This window comes from Phyllobates terribilis, unplaced genomic scaffold (genome assembly GCF_046119375.1).
Source record: "Phyllobates terribilis strain yellow unplaced genomic scaffold, ASM4611937v1 Scaffold_10__3_contigs__length_209671492, whole genome shotgun sequence".
NCBI lineage: Eukaryota > Metazoa > Chordata > Amphibia > Anura > Dendrobatidae > Phyllobates > Phyllobates terribilis.
The window spans coordinates 181,827,737-181,845,960 of NW_027362770.1; the positions used below are offsets into that span (position 1 = coordinate 181,827,737).

The following is an 18,224-nucleotide window of genomic DNA, read 5'->3' on the forward strand; positions in this document are numbered from 1 at the left end:
GGAGACAGAAAAGCTGAATCTGGGGAAATAGTGAGAACCAGTGGCGTACCGCCAATGGCGGCAGACCACACCACTGCTATGGGGCCCGTGGCCGGAGGGGGCGGTGAGGGCCCCAAGCAGCGTGGGAACGAGGAGGATAGGTAAGAGGTTGCGGCGGCAGAGGAGCGGGTTGCGGCAGTGCAGGAGCGGGGCACACGCTGTAGCCTCTGCTGCAGCTATCACGTGTCCCCGCTGCTAAAGGGACATGAATATTCCCTCTTCTCCACTCCCATGGGCGTGGAGAAGACGGAATATTCATTCTCTTTAGTAGCGGGCACGGAGGAGAGCTGAGCCGCATCTCCTGCTGTCAGTGCAGAGGAGTGAATGTGCCGGCAGCAGCTCACCTCTGTGTCTGAGAGCGCCCGCTGCTCAGATGCCGACATGAGCTGCTGCAGACAGGACTCAGCGCTGGAGCAGGGGTGAGGAAGGAAGGTGAGTATAAGTGTTTATTGTTTTATGTGTGCAGTGATTGGGGGGGGTGAGGAAGCCACACATACCAGGAATGGGGGATTGAGGAGGCCACACGTACCAGGAATGGGGGATTGAGGAGGCCACACGTACCAGGAATGGGGGATTGAGGAGGCCACACGTACCAGGAATGGGGGATTGAGGAGGCCACACGTACCAGGAATGGGGGATTGAGGAGGCCACACGTACCAGGAATGGGGGGATTGAGGAGGCCACACGTACCAGGAATGGGGGATTGAGGAGGCCACACGTACCAGGAATGGGGGATTGAGGAGGCCACACTTACCAGGAATGGGGGATTGAGGAGGCCACACTTACCAGGAATGGGGGATTGAGGAGGCCACACGTACCAGGAATGGGGGGATTGAGGAGGCCACACGTACCAGGAATGAGGGGATTGAGGAGGCCACACGTACCAGGAATGGGGGGATTGAGGAGGCCACACGTACCAGGAATGGGGGATTGAGGAGGCCACACTTACCAGGAATGGGGGATTGAGGAGGCCACACTTACCAGGAATGGGGGATTGTGGAGGCCACACTTACCAGGAATGGGGGATTGAGGAGGCCACACGTACCAGGAATGGGGGATTGAGGAGGCCACACGTACCAGGAATGGGGGATTGAGGAGGCCACACGTACCAGGAATGGGGGATTGAGGAGGCCACACGTACCAGGAATGGGGGATTGAGGAGGCCACACGTACCAGGAATGGGGGATTGAGGAGGCCACACTTACCAGGAATGGGGGATTGTGGAGGCCACACGTACCAGGAATGGGGGATTGTGGAGGCCACACGTACCAGGAATGGGGGATTGAGGAGGCCACACGTACCAGGAATGGGGGATTGAGGAGGCCACACGTACCAGGAATGGGGGATTGTGGAGGCCACACGTACCAGGAATGGGGGATTGTGGAGGCCACACGTACCAGGAATGGGGGATTGTGGAGGCCACACGTACAAGGATTGGGGGATTGAGGAGGCCACACGTACCAGGATTGTGGGATCGAGGAGGCAACACGTACCAGGATTGGGGGATCGAGGAGGCCACACGTACCAGGATTGGGGGATCGAGGAGGCCACACGTACCAGGATTGGGGGATCGAGGAGGCCACACGTGCCGGGGATTGGGGGATTGAGGAGGCCACACGTGCTGGGGATTGAGGAGGCCACACATGCCGGGGAGGATTGGGGGATTGAGGAGGCCACACGTGCCGGGGATTGAGGAGGCCACACATGCCGGGGATTGAGGAGGCCACACATGCCAGGGATTGGGGGACTGTGGGATTGAGGAGGCCACACATGGCAGGGATTGGGGGATTGTGGGATTGAGGAGGCCACACATGCCAGGGATTGGGGGATTGTGGGATTGAGGAGGCCACACATGCCAGGGATTGGGGGATTGTGGGATTGAGGAGGCCACACATGCCAGGGATTGGGGGATTGTGGGATTGAGGGGGCCACACATACCAGGGATTGGGGGATTGAAGAGGTTACACATACCAGGGATTGTGGGGGCCACACATACCAGGGATTGGGGGATTGAGGGGGCCACACATACGAGGATGGGGAAATTTACCAGTAGCTGCTGCATTTCCCACCATAGGCTTATACTCAAGTCAATAGGTTTTCCCATTTTTATTTTGTAAAATTAGGGGCCTCGGCTTATATTCGGGTCGGCTTATTTAATATATACTGTATTTTAAAATCAGTGAGTACGTGGTGCCCATAATACTGCAGGACTGTGGCGTGCATTATACTATATGGGGGCTGCATTTTACCCTATGAGGTGTGTAATATACTGTATGGAGGACTATGGGGAGTGCATTATATTCTATGGAGGACCATGGGAAGTTCATCATATTATATGGAGGATTATGGGGGCGCATTATACTATATGGAAGATTATTGGTGGTGCATTATACTATATGGAAGGCTATGTGGGGCCATTATAATATTTTGAGGGCTATGTTGGGGGCCATTATACTGTATGAAAGCAATTATACAGTGTGAAGGTTTGTGTGGGTCATTATACTGTTTGGAGGGCTGTGTGGGGGCCATTATACTGTTTGGAGGGCTGTGTGGGGGCCATGAGAGTGTATGGAAGGCTCTGTGGGGTTCACAGTTGGGGGATTATACTGTGTTAGGGTCACCATACTTTGCCGTGGGAGTTGAAGTGGGGTACAATAGGGTCATTATACTGTGCATGTGGAGGAATGCACCATAGGGGTATCATACTGTTTGGGGGGCACTTTTGTTGGCATCATACTTTATGGGGGCAATGAAGGAGGAATCTACGACTTCAGAAGGAGGAAAATTACTACGTAAAGGCTGGAAAGTTATGAGATCTGCTCTTCTGTGACACAGACAAATATTTATTTTTTGTAGGGGGGGGGGGGGACCAATTAGAGCTTCTGCTATGGGGCCCCATGACTTCTATGTACGCCCCTGGTGAGAACGTACAAACCCGCTCGCATATTAACCCCTTAATAACATTTGGCGTACTAATACGCGTCTGTGCCCTGGGACTTAAGAGCCAGACCCGTATTAGTACGTCATGGCGATCGCGCGCGCACACAGGCTGTGCGGGCGCGATCGCCGCCGGGTGTCAGCTGATTGTCACAGCTGACACCCGGTACTATGTGCAGGGAGCGGTCCTGCACCGCTCCCAGCACATTAACCCCCGCTATGCTGCGATCGAAGTCGATCGAAATCGATCGCGGCATTGCGGGGGCAAGGGGAGGTGATCGGCGATACTCACCTCCTCTTCCGGCTTCCAGCGCAGACTGCAGCGGCTTCCCGGGTGTTGCCATGACGACCCGATGTCGTCATGACAACATCCGGGTCACCAGAGAGCAGGAAGATTGCTTGGACATGCGCAGTGCATCTCCAAGCAATCTTAACACTGTGCACTTCTGACAGCCTGCATGGCATAGGGATGGTGCTCCATTCCTATGCCATGCAGGCGATCAGAAAAAAAAAAGTGAAAGTCCCAGAGTGGGACAAAGTAATAAGGTGTACAAACTGTCTGAAAGTGGAAAAAAAAAAAAAATGTGCAAAAATATTATAAAAAAATAAAAAAAAATAATACACCAAAAATAAAAATATAATGTACCCATCAATAAATATTATTATAAAAAAAAAACAATAAAAGTACACATATTTGGTATCGCCGCGTCCGGAACAGCTTGACCTATAAAACTGTCCCACTAGTTAACCCCATCAGTGAACACGGTAAAAAAAAAAAAAAAAAAAAAAATCCCAGCAAAAAACAATGCTTTATCACCATACCGCCAAACAAAAAGTGGAATAACACGCGATCAAAAAGACGCATATAAATAAAAATGATACCGCTGAAAACGTCATCTCGTCCCACAAAAAACAAGCCGCCATACAGCTCCATCAGCCGAAAAATAAAAAAGTTTCAGCTCTCAGAATAAAGCGATGCTAAAAAATATTTTTTTCTATAAAATAGCTTTTATTGTGTATAAGCGCCAAAACATAGAAAAATTATACAAATGTGGTACCGCTGTAAACGTACTGACCCGAAGAATAAAGATACCTCATCAATTTTACCACATGCGGAACAGAATAAAAAAAAGAAAACAATTCCTGAATTGTTGGTTTTTGTTTATTCTGCCTCCCAAAAATCGAATAGAAAGCGATCAAAAAACGTCACGTGTCTGAAAATGGCACCAATAACAACGTCAAGTCATCCCGCAAAAAACGAGCCGTCACATGACTGTCTGCCAAAATCTGGAAAAATTATAGCTCTCAAAATATGGCGATGCAAAAACTAGATTTTACAAAAAATGCGTCTTTTAGTGTGTGACAGCTGTCAGTCATAAAAACCCCATATGATTCTGGCATTGCTGTAATCACACCGACCCGAAGAATAAAGTCGTCTAATCACTTATACTGCACAAGGAAAAATAAACTCTTGGGTTAGGATTGGGCTAGGGTTAGGGCTGGGTTTGGGGCTAGGGTTGTGCTGGGGCTAGGGTTGTGCTAGGGCTAGGGTTGTGCTAGGGCTAGGGCTGGGGTTGGGATTTTTTTCAAAAGTAAGAAAAAAAGATGACGATATGGTGACTAGTGTTGAGAGCAAGTGCTCGCTACTTGAGTTTGCATCGGGTGCTCTGGTATGCATTGAGTATCGTGGGTATTTGAGTGACATGCTCGAGTCTCTGCCCCATATGCTTCGCGGCCAAAAAACTTTACGGGGATTGCCTGCCATGCATGAGCGATCCCCGCATGTTTTTTTTTGGGTGCCTAATAACCGTGAAACATGCGGAGCAGGGACTCGAGCATGTCACTCGAGCACACGCTGTACATGGTGCATACCTGAGTACCCGATGCAAACTCAAGTAGCGAGCACCTGCGCTCAAGAATAATGACAACTTATTCAATATGATGACCTAATGTAAACAAATTCTGTGCCGTACCTCTGGGTTCAAAATGTTCACTATACACCTTAATAAAATCCTTGAGGGGTATAGTTTCCAAAATGGGGACACTTGTGGGGGAGCTCCACTGTTTAGGCACATCACGGGCTCTCCAAACGCGACATGGTGTCCGCTAACAAATTGAATGGAAAATCTGCTCAAATTGTTAGCGGACGCCATGTTGCGTTTGGAGAGCCCCTGTGTGCCCAAACATTGGAGCTGCCCCACAAGTGACCCCATTTTGGAAACTAGACCCCCCAAGGCACCTATCTAGATGCATAGTAAGCACTTGGAACCCCCAGGTGCTTCACAAATTGATTCGTAAAAATGAAAAAGTGAAAAAAAAAACACTTTTTCATTTTTATGAATCAATTTGTGAAGCACCTGGGGTTCCAAGTGCTCACTATGCATCTAGAAAGGTGCCTTGGGGGGTCTAGTTTCCAAAATGGGGTCACTTGTGGGGGAGCTCCAATGTTTGGGCACACAGGGACTCTCTAAATGCAACATGGTATCCGCTAACAAATTGAATGGAAAATCGGCTCAAATTGTTAGCGGACACCACATTGCGTTTGGAGAGCCCCTCTGTGCCCAAACTTTGGAGCTCCCCCACAAGTGACCCCATTTTGGAAACTAGACCCCCCAAGGCACCTTTCTAGATGCATAGTGAGCACTTGGAACCCCCAGGTGCTTCACAAATTGATTCGTAAAAAATGAAAAAGTGAAAAAAAAAACACTTTTTCATTTTTACGAATCAATTTGTGAAGCACCTAGGGGTTCCAAGTGCTCACTATGCATCTAGATAGGTGCCTTGGGGGGTCTAGTTTCCAAAATGGGGTCACTTGTGGGGGAGCTCCAAAGTTTGGGCACACAGGGACTCTCCAAATGCAACATCATATCCGCTAACAAATTGTCGGCTCAAATTGTTAGCGGATATCATGTTGCATTTGGAGAGTCCCTGTGTGCCCAAACATTGGAGCTCCCCCACAAGTGACCCCATTTTGGAAACTAGACCCCCCAAGGCACCTTTCTAGATGCATAGTGAGCACTTGGAACCCCAGGTGCTTCACAAATTGATTCATAAAAATGAAAAAGTGTTTTTTTTTTCACTTTTTCATTATTACGAATCAATTTGTGAAGCACCTGGGGGTTCCAAGAGCTCACTATGCATCTAGAAAGGTGCCTTGGGGGGTCTAGTTTCCAAAATGGGGTAACTTGTGGGGGAGCTCCAAAGTTTGGGCACAGAGGGGCTCTCCAAACGCAATGTGGTGTCCGCTAACAATTTGAGCCGATTTTCCATTCAATTTGTTAGCGGATACCATGTTGCATTTAGAGAGTCCCTGTGTGCCCAAACATTGGAGCTCCCCCACAAGTGACCCCATTTTGGAAACTAGACCCCCCAAGGCACCTATCTAGATGCATAGTGAGCACTTGGAACCCCTAGGTGCTTCACAAATTGATTCGTAAAAATGAAAAAGTGTTTTTTTTTTCACTTTTTCATTTTTACGAATCAATTTGTGAAGCACCTGGGGGTTCCAAGTGCTCACTATGCATCTAGAAAGGTGCCTTGGGGGGTCTAGTTTCCAAAATGGGGTCACTTGTGGGGGAGGTCCAAAGTTTGGGCACACAGGGGCTCTCCAAACAGAACATGGTGTCCGCTAATTATTCAAGCAAATTTTACAATCAAAAAGTCAAATGGCGCTCCTTCCCTTCCGAGCCCTGCCGTGCGCCCAAACAGTGTTTCTTCCCCAAATATTGGGTATCTGCGTGCCCAGGGGAAATTGCACAACAAATTTTGGGGTCCATTTTTTCTTGTTACCCCTGTGAAAATAAAAAAAATTGGGTCTAAAGTAACATTTTTGTGAAAAAAGTTAAATGTTCATTTTTTTCTTCCACATTCAAAAAATTCCTGTGAAGCACCTGAAGGGTTAATAAAGTTCTTGAATGTGGTTTTGAGCACCTTGAGGGGTGCAGTTTTTAGAATGGTGTCACTTTTGGGCATTTTCTGTCATAAAGACCTCTCAAAGTGACTTCAAATGTGATGTGGTCCCTAAAAAAATGGTTTTATAAATTTTGTTGGAAAAATGAGAAATCGCTGGTCAACTTTTAACCCTTATAGCTCCCTAACAAAAAAAAAATTTTGGTTCCAAAATTGTGCTGATGTAAAGTAGACATGTGGGAAATGTTATTTATTAACTCTTTTGTGTGACATATCGCTCTGATTTCAGGGCTTAAAAATAGTGTTGAGCCACCCCCATAGTGTTCGGGTTCGGTTCGGTTCGTCGAACACCGGGATGTTCGAGGAACTGTTCGTCGAACTGTTCGTCGAACACCTTAGAACACCGTCGAACACCGTTAAAACCAATGGCAGGCAAACAAAAACACATAGAAACACATAGAAAACACCTGCAAAGGTGTCCAAAAGCTGACAAACTGCTCAGAAGACACTCTCTTTAAAAAAGCCGGCCGGCAAATTCAGCAGCGGCATACACCGGTACCCGACAATTTAGACAAGAAGGAATAGAGCTTCACACATAGATTAGATAGATAGAAACATGTCAGTCACATATATAATAAGTACAGTGAGAGTGTTGCTTACTGTACTTGTCATTTAGTGTAAAGGATTTATTTAAAAAAATAATAGTGTTTTCATGCACTGTCTCTTTAAAAAAGCCGGCCGGCAATTCAGCATCTGTACCCGACAATTTAGAACAGAAAGATAGAGCATCACACATAGATTAGATAGATAGAAACATGTCAGTCACATATATATGAAGTACAGTGATAGTGTTGGTTACTGTACTTGTCATTTAGTATTAAAATAAAGGATTTATTATTAAAAAAATTGGCGTGGGGTTCCCCTTAATTTTAGGCTCTAGCGGAGGTTAAGCAGACGGCTGGGGCAGATGTTTGAAGCCTGGGAAGGGGGTAATACCCACGGAGCTTCCCAGGCTACTAATATCAGCCCCCAGCTGAATACATAGCCTTTACTAGCTATTAAAATGGGGGACCCCCCCAAAAAAATGACGTGGGGTCCCCCCTAATTTAATAGCTAGCAAAGGCTAGGCAGACAGCTGGGGGCTGATATTAATAGCCCAGGAAGGGAGCCATGAATATTGGCCCCCTCCCAGGCTAGAAACACCAGCCGTCAGCCGCCCCAGAAATGGCGCATTCATAGGATGCGCCAATTCTGGCACTTAGCCTCGCTCTTCCACGCTGCCCTGGTGCGGTGGCAGGGGGTAATAGGGTTGGGGTTGATGTCAGCTTATAATGCCAGCTGACATCAAGCCCAGGTTAGTAATGGAGAGGCGTCTATAAGACACCCCCATTACTAACCCCATAGTCAAAGTTAAAAAAAACACAAACACCCAGAATAAAGTCCTTTAATTGAAATAAAGACACAATCCTTTATTGTTCTAAATTAAACCATACTTACCATCACGCCCATTCCAGCTGAAGCCAACGATCTCCTGCAATAAAAGAAAAATAATAAAGCAACCTCATCCTTACCTTTCCATGGTTCCCACGACAGCTTCAGCTCTGCTACATCGAGATGACAGGCTGGACCGCAGCAGAACGCTGCCATCCAGCCTGTCATCCCGCAGACACTGAGAAGCGCAGGCTTGCTTGCGCTGCTCAGCGTCTCTCTGTGACGACATCCAGATGAGCCGAGTTCATGTCCAATGAACTCGGCTCACCTCATGCACGTCACTGACAGCGTGGGAAAATTCTCACGCTGAAGCGCTGATTGCAGGAGAATTTTCCCACGCTGTCAGTGACGTGCAGGAGGTGAGCTGAGTTCATTGGACATGAGCTCACCTCATGCACATCACTGACAGCGTGGGAGAATTCTCCTGCACTCAGCACTTCAGCGTGAGAATTTTCCCACGCTGTCAGTGACGTGCATGAGGTGAGCCGAGTTCATTGTACATGACCTCGGCTCATCTGGATGCCGTCACAGCGAGACAGTGAGGAGCGCAAGCATGCCTGCGCTTCTCAGTGTCTGCGGGATGACAGACTGGATGGCAGCGTTCTGCTGCGGTCCAGCCAGTCATCTCGATGTAGCAGAGCTGAAGCTGTCGTGGGAACCATGGAAAGGTAAGGATGAGGTTGGTTTATTATTTTTCTTTTATTGCAGGAGATCGTTGGCTTCAGCTGGAATGGGTGTGATGGTAAGTATGGTTTAATTTAGAACAATAAAGAATTGTGTCTTTATTTCAATTAAAGGACTTTATTCTGGGTGTTGTGTCTTTTTTAAATACTTTACTAGAAATTCATGGCAGTCATGTCTAATACTGGCGTGACCCCATGAATTTTGGGCTTGGGGCCAGCTGATAATACCAAGCTGGCCCTAACCCCTTTATTACCCAGTGAGCCACCGCACCAGGGCCCTGGATGAGTTGGGTACAGCGCCAGAAGATGGCGCTTCTATGAACGCGCCATTTTCCGGGGTGGCTGCGGACTGCAATTTGTAGCGGGGGGGGCCCAGAAAGCTTGGGCCTCCCTGCGCTGCAGATTCCAGCCCCCAGCTGCCTAGTTGTACCTGGCTGGACACAAATATAGTGCGAAGCCCCACTTCAATTTTTTTTAATTATTTCATGAAATTCATGAAATAATTAAGAAAAAAAGGGCTTCCCTATATTGTTGTGTCCGGCCAGGTACAAATAGGCAGCTGGTGGATGGGGGCAGCCCGTTCCTGCCTGCTGTACCTGGCTGGACACAAATATAGTGCGAAGCCCCACTTCAATTTTTTTAAATTATTTCAGGAAATTCATGAAATAATTAAAAAAAAATTGACGTGGGGCTTCGCACTATATTTGTGTCCAGCCAGGTACAGCAGGCAGGAACGGGCTGCCCCCAACCACCAGCTGCCTATTTGTACCTGGCCGGACACAACAATATAGGGAAGCCCTTTTTTTCTTAATTATTTCATGAAATAATTTAAAGAAAATTGACGTGGGGCTTCGCCCTGTTTTTGTGTCCAGCCAGGTACAACTAGGCAGCTGGGGGCTGGAATCCGCAGCGCAGGGAGGCCCAAGCTTTCTGGGCCACCCCCGCTGCAAATTGCAGTCCGCAGCCACCCCGGAAAATGGCGCGTTCATAGAAGCGCCATCTTCTGGCGCTGTACCCAACTCATCCAGGGCCCTGATGCGGTGGCTCACTGGGTAATAAAGGGCTTAGGGCCAGCTTGGCATTATCAGCTGGCCCTAAGCCCGAAATTCATGGGGTCACGCCAATATTAGACATGACCACCATGAATTTCTAGTAAAGTATTTAAAAAAAACACAACACCCAGAAAAAAGTCCTTTAATTGAAATAAACACACAATTCTTTATTGTTCTAAATTAAACCATACTTACCATCACGCCCATTCCAGCTGAAGCCAACGATCTCCTGAAATAAAAGAAAAATAATAAAGCAACATCATCCTTACATTTCCATGGTTCCCATGACAGCTTCAGCTCTGCTACATCGAGATGACAGGCTGGACCGCAGCAGAACGCTGCCATCCAGCCTGTCATCCCGCAGACACTGAGAAGCGCAGGCTTGCTTGCGCTCCACAGTGTCTCTCTGTGAGGGCATCCAGATGAGCCGAGTTAATGTCCAATGAACTCGGCTCACCTCATGCACGTCACTGACAGCGTGGGAAAATTCTCCTGCACTCAACGCTTCAGCGTGGGAGAATTCTCACGCTGAAGCGCTGAGTGCAGGAGAATTCTCCCACGCTGTCAGTGACGTGCAGGAGGTGAGCTGAGTTCATTGGACATGAGCTCACCTTATGCACGTCACTGACAGCGTGGGAAAATTCTCCTGCACTCAGCGATTCAGCGTGGGAGAATTCTCACGCTGAAGCGCTGAGTGCAGGAGAATTCTCCCACGCTGTCAGTGACGTGCAGGAGGTGAGCTGAGTTCATTGGACATGAGCTCACCTTATGCACGTCACTGACAGCGTGGGAGAATTCTCCTGCACTCACCGCTTCAGCGTGAGAATTTTCCCACGCTGTCAGTGACGTGCATGAGGTGAGCCGAGTTCATTGGACATGAACTCGGCTCATCTGGATGTCGTCACAGAGAGACGCTGAGCCACGCAAGCAAGCCTGCGCTTCTCAGTGTCTGCGGGATGAGAGGCTGGATGGCAGCGTTCTGCTGCGGTCCAGCCTGTCATCTCGATGTAGCAGAGCTGAAGCTGTCGTGGGAACCATGGAAAGGTAAGGATGATGTTGCTTTGTTATTTTTCTTTTATTGCAGGAGATCGTTGGCTTCAGCTGGAATGGGCGTGACGGTAAGTATGGTTTAATTTAGAACAATAAAGAATTGTGTCTTTATTTCAATTAAAGGACTTTATTCTGGGTGTTTGTGTTTTTTTTTTAACTTTGACTATGGGGTTAGTAATGGGGGTGTCTTATAGACGCCTCTCCATTACTAACCTGGGCTTGATGTCAGCTGGCATTATAAGCTGACATCAACCCCAACCCTATTACCCCCTGCCACCGCACCAGGGCAGCCTGGAAGAGCGAGGCTAAGTGCCAGAATTGGCGCATCCTATGAATGCGCCATTTCTGGGGCGGCTGACGGCTGGTGTTTCTAGCCTGGGAGGGGGCCAATATTCATGGCTCCCTTCCTGGGCTATTAATATCAGCCCCCAGCTGTCTGCCTAGCCTTTGCTAGCTATTAAATTAGGGGGGACCCCACGTCATTTTTTTTGGGGGGTCCCCCATTTTAATAGCTAGTAAAGGCTATGTATTCAGCTGGGGGCTGATATTAGTAGCCTGGGAAGCTCCGTGGGTATTACCCCCTTCCCAGGCTTCAAACATCTGCCCCAGCCGTCTGCTTAACCTCCGCTAGAGCCTAAAATTAAGGGGAACCCCATGCCAATTTTTTTAATAATAAATCCTTTATTTTAATACTAAATGACAAGTACAGTAACCAACACTATCACTGTACTTCATATATATGTGACTGACATGTTTCTATCTATCTAATCTATGTGTGATGCTCTATTCTTTCTGTTATAAATTGTCGGGTACAGATGCTGAATTGCCGGCCGGCTTTCTTAAAGAGACGGTGCATGAAAACACTATTATTTTTTTTAATAAATCCTTTACACTAAATGACAAGTACAGTAAGCAACACTGTCACTGTACTTCATATATATGTGACTGACATGTTTCTATCTATCTAATCTATGTGTGATGCTCTATTCTTTCTGTTATAAATTGTCGGGTACAGATGCTGAATTGCCGGCCGGCTTTCTTAAAGAGACGGTGCATGAAAACACTATTATTTTTTTTGATAAATCCTTTACGCTAAATGACAAGTACAGTAAGCAACACTGTCACTGTGCTTCGTATATATGTGGCTGACATGTTTATATCTATCTAATCTATGTGTGAAGCTCTATTCTTTCGGTTCTAAATTGTCGGGTACCGGTGTATGCCGCTGCTGAATTGCCGGCTTTTCATGTTTCACTGTTGGCACTGTTCCCATCGATTTGGGCAATCACTGTAATGCCACAACCACCATGGCTGTGGCATTACAGTGAGTGGCAGACAATCCCTGCATGATTGGTGCTCTAAATAGCGCCAGACATGCAGGACACGCTTTTGGTGCACGAACAGTTATCGAACATAACCTCGAACAGCCGAATTTTTTGCAAATCGTTCTGGTTCGTCGAACAACTCGAACACCGCCCAAAACAGCTCGAATTTGAGATTGGCGAACAGTTCTAGTCGAACACCGCTCATCTCTACTTAAAAATTCAAATTTTGAAAATCGCAAAATTTTCGCCAAATTTCCGTTTTTTTCACAAATAAACGCAAGTGATATCGAAGAAATTTTTCCACAATCATGAAGTACAATATGTCACGAAAAAACAATCTCAGAATCAGGGGGATCCGTTGAAGCGTTCCAGAGTAATTACCTCATAAAGTGACAGTGGTCAGAATTGTAAAAATTGGCCCGGTCATTAACGTGCAAACCACCCGCGGGGCTTAAGGGGTTAACCCCCTCGCGACCTTGGGATTTTCCGTTTTTGCATTTTCGTTTTTTGCTCCCCTTGTTCCCAGAGCCATAGCGTTTGTATTTTTTGGTCAATATGGCCGTGCGAGGGCTTATTTTTTGCGGGACGAGCTGTACTTTTAAACGCCATTACTGGTTTTACCATATCTTGTACGGGAAAACGGGAAAAAAATCCAAGTGCGGTGAAATTGCAAAATAAATGCAATTCCACAGTTTTTTTTTTTCTTTCCACGTTCACTGGATGCTAAAACTGACCTGTCATTATTATTCTCCATGTCATTACGAGTCCGTAGACACCAAATATGTATAGGTTCTTTTTTATTTAAATGGTGAAAAAAAAATCCAAAGTTTGCTAAAAAAAAAATGGCACCATTTTCCGAGACCCGTAGCGTCTCCATTTTTCGGGATCTGGGGCCGGGTGAGGGCTTATTTTTTGCGCGCCATGCTGACGTTTTTATTAATACCATTTTGGGGTAGATACGATGTTTTGATCGTCCGTTATTGCATTTTATTGCAATTTTGCGGTGAACAAAAAAACGTAATTCTGGTGTTTGGAATTTTTTTCTCGTTACGTCGTTTACCGATCGGATTAATTCTTTTTTTATATTGATAGATCAGGCGATTCTGAGCGCGCCGATACCAAATATGTGTATGTGGGGTTTATTTTTTATTATTTTATTTTGAATGGAGCAAAAGGGGGGTGATTTAAACTTTTATATTCTTTTTACATTTTTTAAAAACATTTTTTTTTTCAACTTTTTGCATGCTTCAATAGTCTCCATAGGAGACTAGAAGCAGCAATTACCTGATCGCCTCTGCTACATAGAGGCGATGAGCAGATCACCTCTATTTAGCAGAAATGCTCCTGTGCTATGAGCGCCAACCACTAGGTGGTGCTCATAGTAATCTTTACATGACAACCACTGGAGTCTGCTGCAGACCCAGAGTTGTCATGACCACCTATCGGTGACCCGCGATCATGTGACGGGGTCACCGATGGGCGGGGCTAATGCCGCGCTTCCGGCGCAGCGATGTTAGATGCCGCTGTCAGAGATTGACAGCGGCATTTAACATTTTAACCCTAGAACGCATACCTGGGGCCTCGCAGGCCCGCCCTGTTAATTGTTTTCTATTTTCTGCAAGATTTCTTTAGTTCGAATTTTGAAACTCTAGGTATTCCTCAGGTATATAGTTGTTTGTCATTTCCAGTTGGTCATTTATTTATTATTTGCACACGGGCCTAAAAGGCCCCAGGTATGTGAAAGTGTAGATTTTTATGGTCATGCGTTCTAGGGTTAACAGCTGCGGGTGGATCGCGATTCCACCTGCGGCTGTTGCGGGCACATGTCAGCTGTAATAATCAGCTGACATGTGTCTGGTTCAGTGCAGGCTCACCGCAGGAGCCGTCACTGAATCGGGGGTGATGGCCTGGGGCGTACTAATACGCCCTGGGCCAGTAAGGGGTTAAATATATACATTTTTGTGTTTTGCATTATCTTCACCTTCAAACCAACAATGTAATGATATTTGTTCCAGATGTGACTGAGGGTTAATAATGATCTCCCGATATAAAATTCTTATTTGCTATTTGTATATAAAGTCTGTGTCACGCTGTGTTGTCCAGGCTGCTCTACACTGGCTATTCACAGGCGCGGTCCCACTACTGATCGGCACGGGGGTTTTGACCTGCTCTGTTTCCGACCTGGGCCGGTTCACCCCTCATTAGAGCAACCTGGTAGCTCTGAGCTCCCCCAGAGTCACCATATTGATGCTGAACTTAGTGCGGACACCTGATCGACATAGCACAGGGCAGCGCAGAACTCCTGGACTCAAGCGATCCACCAGCCTCAGCCTCCCAAGTAGCTGGGATTACAGGCGCGCGCCACCACACCCGGCAATGCTGAGTGCTGCTATTAATGACTAGAGGCTGCAGGAGCGGTGACGTCACCGGGAACCACAGCGCCATCTAGTGTCTGCTGGATGAAACTGCTATACACTCAGTTATAGATGTGTCAGTGAACACCTGCAAGTATGTGTTAGAGGTGTTGGAGGCTTCTGACAAATCACAGACACAAATGTGATCAGAGCCTTATTTTTGCAGTTTGGTTCCGGTACCAGATCCATGTTCTAGGCTTGGTTATGTTACTGCTGTTTACAATTCACAGGTTACAAATCCGCAGCAAATCGGACACGTATTTACAATAGGATCTATGGATCTCTGCTACTACTGTGCCGTGCGCCCTGTATACCCCAACTGAGCGCAGGACTCCTGGGGGCACAGTCCACATCATGACGGGGAGGTTTTTCCATTTTTGTAGCTTCATTTTAATTCCCTTCTTCTAAGAGAAATTAGCATATAAAGTGGATATAAAACGTAACTTTTTTTGGTATTTGCTGATGCCATTTTTTCTGACCATTGTCAGTTTATGATCCCATACAGGGACACGGGCAATTTTCTCAGTTTTATGTGTTCTATGTATTTATTATGTGTACTGTCAATATTTTGTATTGAGGATTGCCAGTTTTTATCTTTTGATAGTAAAAGTTAAGTTTTATATCCACCTTATATGCTAATTTGTCTTGACTTGTGGATTTGGCAAGGTAGGGATTTTGTACATATCCCCTCCCTTACTTCATTCTTGCTCTATTCCTTCTTCTAGGAGCCAAAACTGTGTAATTTTCCTATCACCATATCCGTGTGAGGACTTGTTTTTTGAGACACCAGCTGTAGTTGTAAGTGACACCATTAATTTTACCATATAATAAATGTACTGAAAAAGGGGGGGGGTGGATCCAAAGGGACGACCTACATTGTTATTTGGGTTTTATTTTTTAAGGTGTTCGCTGTGCAGTAAAGATGATCTGGCAACATAATTCTACCGTTCCACAAGACTGTGGTAGTGATTGACCGAACTTCCAAGATATTTTTACATTTTAATAATTAAGAAAATTCAGAATTTTGTGAAAATGAAAATTCATTTTGTGTCGCTACTTTCTGAGACAGATCACATTTTTATATTAATGAACCTGTGTGAGAGGTTTTTTGTGCACTGAGCTGCAGTTTTTATTGATATTTTGGTGAAATCCATGAGAAGTTATGATTGCCTTTAATTGTATTTTTTTAGGACATGAAGAAACCAAATAACAGGAATTCTGCCATTTTATTTTTTTCCTTTTCGGCTTTTTTAATATTACAGTTACAGATGTGGCGATACAAAACATATGTAGAAAACATGCTGATAGGTTCACTGTGAAGGGGAATTTCTCAGACATTTATGACATGGATATGCACGGCCAGGAGCAGACATACCGCCGGTGCAGCGGAGATGGCGTGGGACCCTTTCTGGGCTGTAATAATGAGGGCAATCTGGCCTGTTACTCGGAGCCCGAGGCTCTGGAGATGGAGAGGTAAGTGTTTATTTTTTTCCCAGTACACAGAAAGAAGACAATGTGGGGGAGAGAACACTCTGATGGATGTGGGGGAGAGCACACTCTGATGGGTGTGGGGGAGAGGACACTATAATGGATGTGGGGGAGAGGAAACTATGATGGATGTGGGGCAGAGGAAACTATGATGGATGTGGGGCAGAGGACTATGATGGATGTGGGGCAGAGGACACTATGATGGAGTGGGCAGAGGACACTATGATGGATGTGGGGTAGAGGACATTATTGTGACATGCAGAAGTAGTGCTGTTGCTTCAAAAGGATCCAACAACTATTAGAAGTAACAAGCACAGGAGACAGGAAGTGTTGTGCTCCAAATGCATGCAGCAACTAGAGGGTTACACGTTAACACAGTCACAGGAGACAGGGAGTGTTTTAGCAAAGCCCCAGGGGGATTGTTGGGAAGTTGTTTACTGTCTGGCTGAAGCCGAAGAGAAAGTGGGTGTGTGATCTGTATCTCAAGGGAACTGAATTAAAGTCAGGAGGGAAGCTAAACACAGGTTAGATAAACTCCCTGAGCTAACAGTGTGGAGTATTATTGGGCAGGAAGATAAGGACTGGAAGGAATCATGTCATAGGGATCTTCTCCCTCATCAAACCCTCCCCCCTTCATCTCCATGCAGGATAAAGAATGCTGTGTATTATTGAAGGAAAAGCCGGTGGTTGTGTATGCATAGAAGTGCGCTGCGAAAAGATCTAATCTGTGCTGAATTATGCTACTGAAGAGACTGACATTACTGTGCCTGTTTTATTAAACATTATTATTATTATTTATTTTTGTTTTATTATTGATTTTCCTTAAAAGACTTTGTAGAAAAAAATAACTGTTAAAGCCTAGTGAGAGACATCTGATTGAAGACGTGCGAAAAACTCCAGCTGAAGAGATGCTGATTGTTTTAATTGTGTTTATTGTTTATTCGTTACAGGTGTCCTACAAGAAAAAGGTTGTATGAATAGGTTGTTATCAGTGATGAGCGAGCACTAAAATGCTCGGGTACTCGTCGTTCGGGTCGAGCAAATTGGAATGCTTGAGTGCTAGGACCGAGTAACGAGACCAATGTAAGTCTATGGGAAACTAGCATTTTTCCGGCGGTCTGCAGAGGGCCTAAAAATTGCCCAAATCGATGGGAAGAGTGCTCAAATGACCTGGGATCAGCAGGGGGAAGACCCCTGGAAGCATTTCGGACACCCAGATCACTGCTGTCAACAATGTTGTCAGAGGTATTACGCCACTTTTACGGACTCACAATAAAACATATACAGCAAAAAATGGCAGAATTAAAATATAACTTTTAATGGGATAATTAAAATCTAAAATAGTATCTAGATACACACAAACAAACAAATAGGGATGTTATTCACCCAGTGGGGTGGACTAGTTCAGAAAATACAACAGGAGATATATGTTCCTTAATTTACTACAATAATGTTTACTCCTTAATAGTAGAGAGAGACTATCATATGCAAACAGTGGAAATTCATAAGTAGAAAGAAAAGGAACAATCTCACCGGTCCTGCAGCACGAATTTCTCCACAGAATAGCACAGGGTTAATCCAGCGGTCATCCACCTCTGACCCTATAATGCCCTGTTCTCATATGCTGTCCCTAGGACCCCAAAGCTCCCGCCCTGACAAGGGCAGTCCACAGCTGACCCTAAAGATCTGATCAGCCCTACATGGACCCTACAGAACTTTCCCAACGCGTTTCCTCACCATCAAGTGATTCATCAGGGGAGTAACAGAAAAATTATTATCAATGGTCTAGGGTATGGTAACCCTCCATGCAGGTATATAGAAAAGGCAGTGGCAAAA

At 46.0% G+C, this 18,224-nt stretch overlaps 1 long non-coding RNA gene across 1 annotated transcript; it reads left to right on the forward strand.

Annotated features, from left to right (window-relative positions):
- LOC141164248 (uncharacterized) lies at positions 1 to 17,377 on the forward strand. The gene is made up of 4 exons (XR_012250889.1): positions 1 to 140; positions 15,626 to 15,698; positions 16,163 to 16,373; positions 17,339 to 17,377. It is a non-coding gene; the product is annotated as an uncharacterized lncRNA (long non-coding RNA).
- The last annotated feature ends 847 nt before the right edge of the window (positions 17,378 to 18,224 follow it).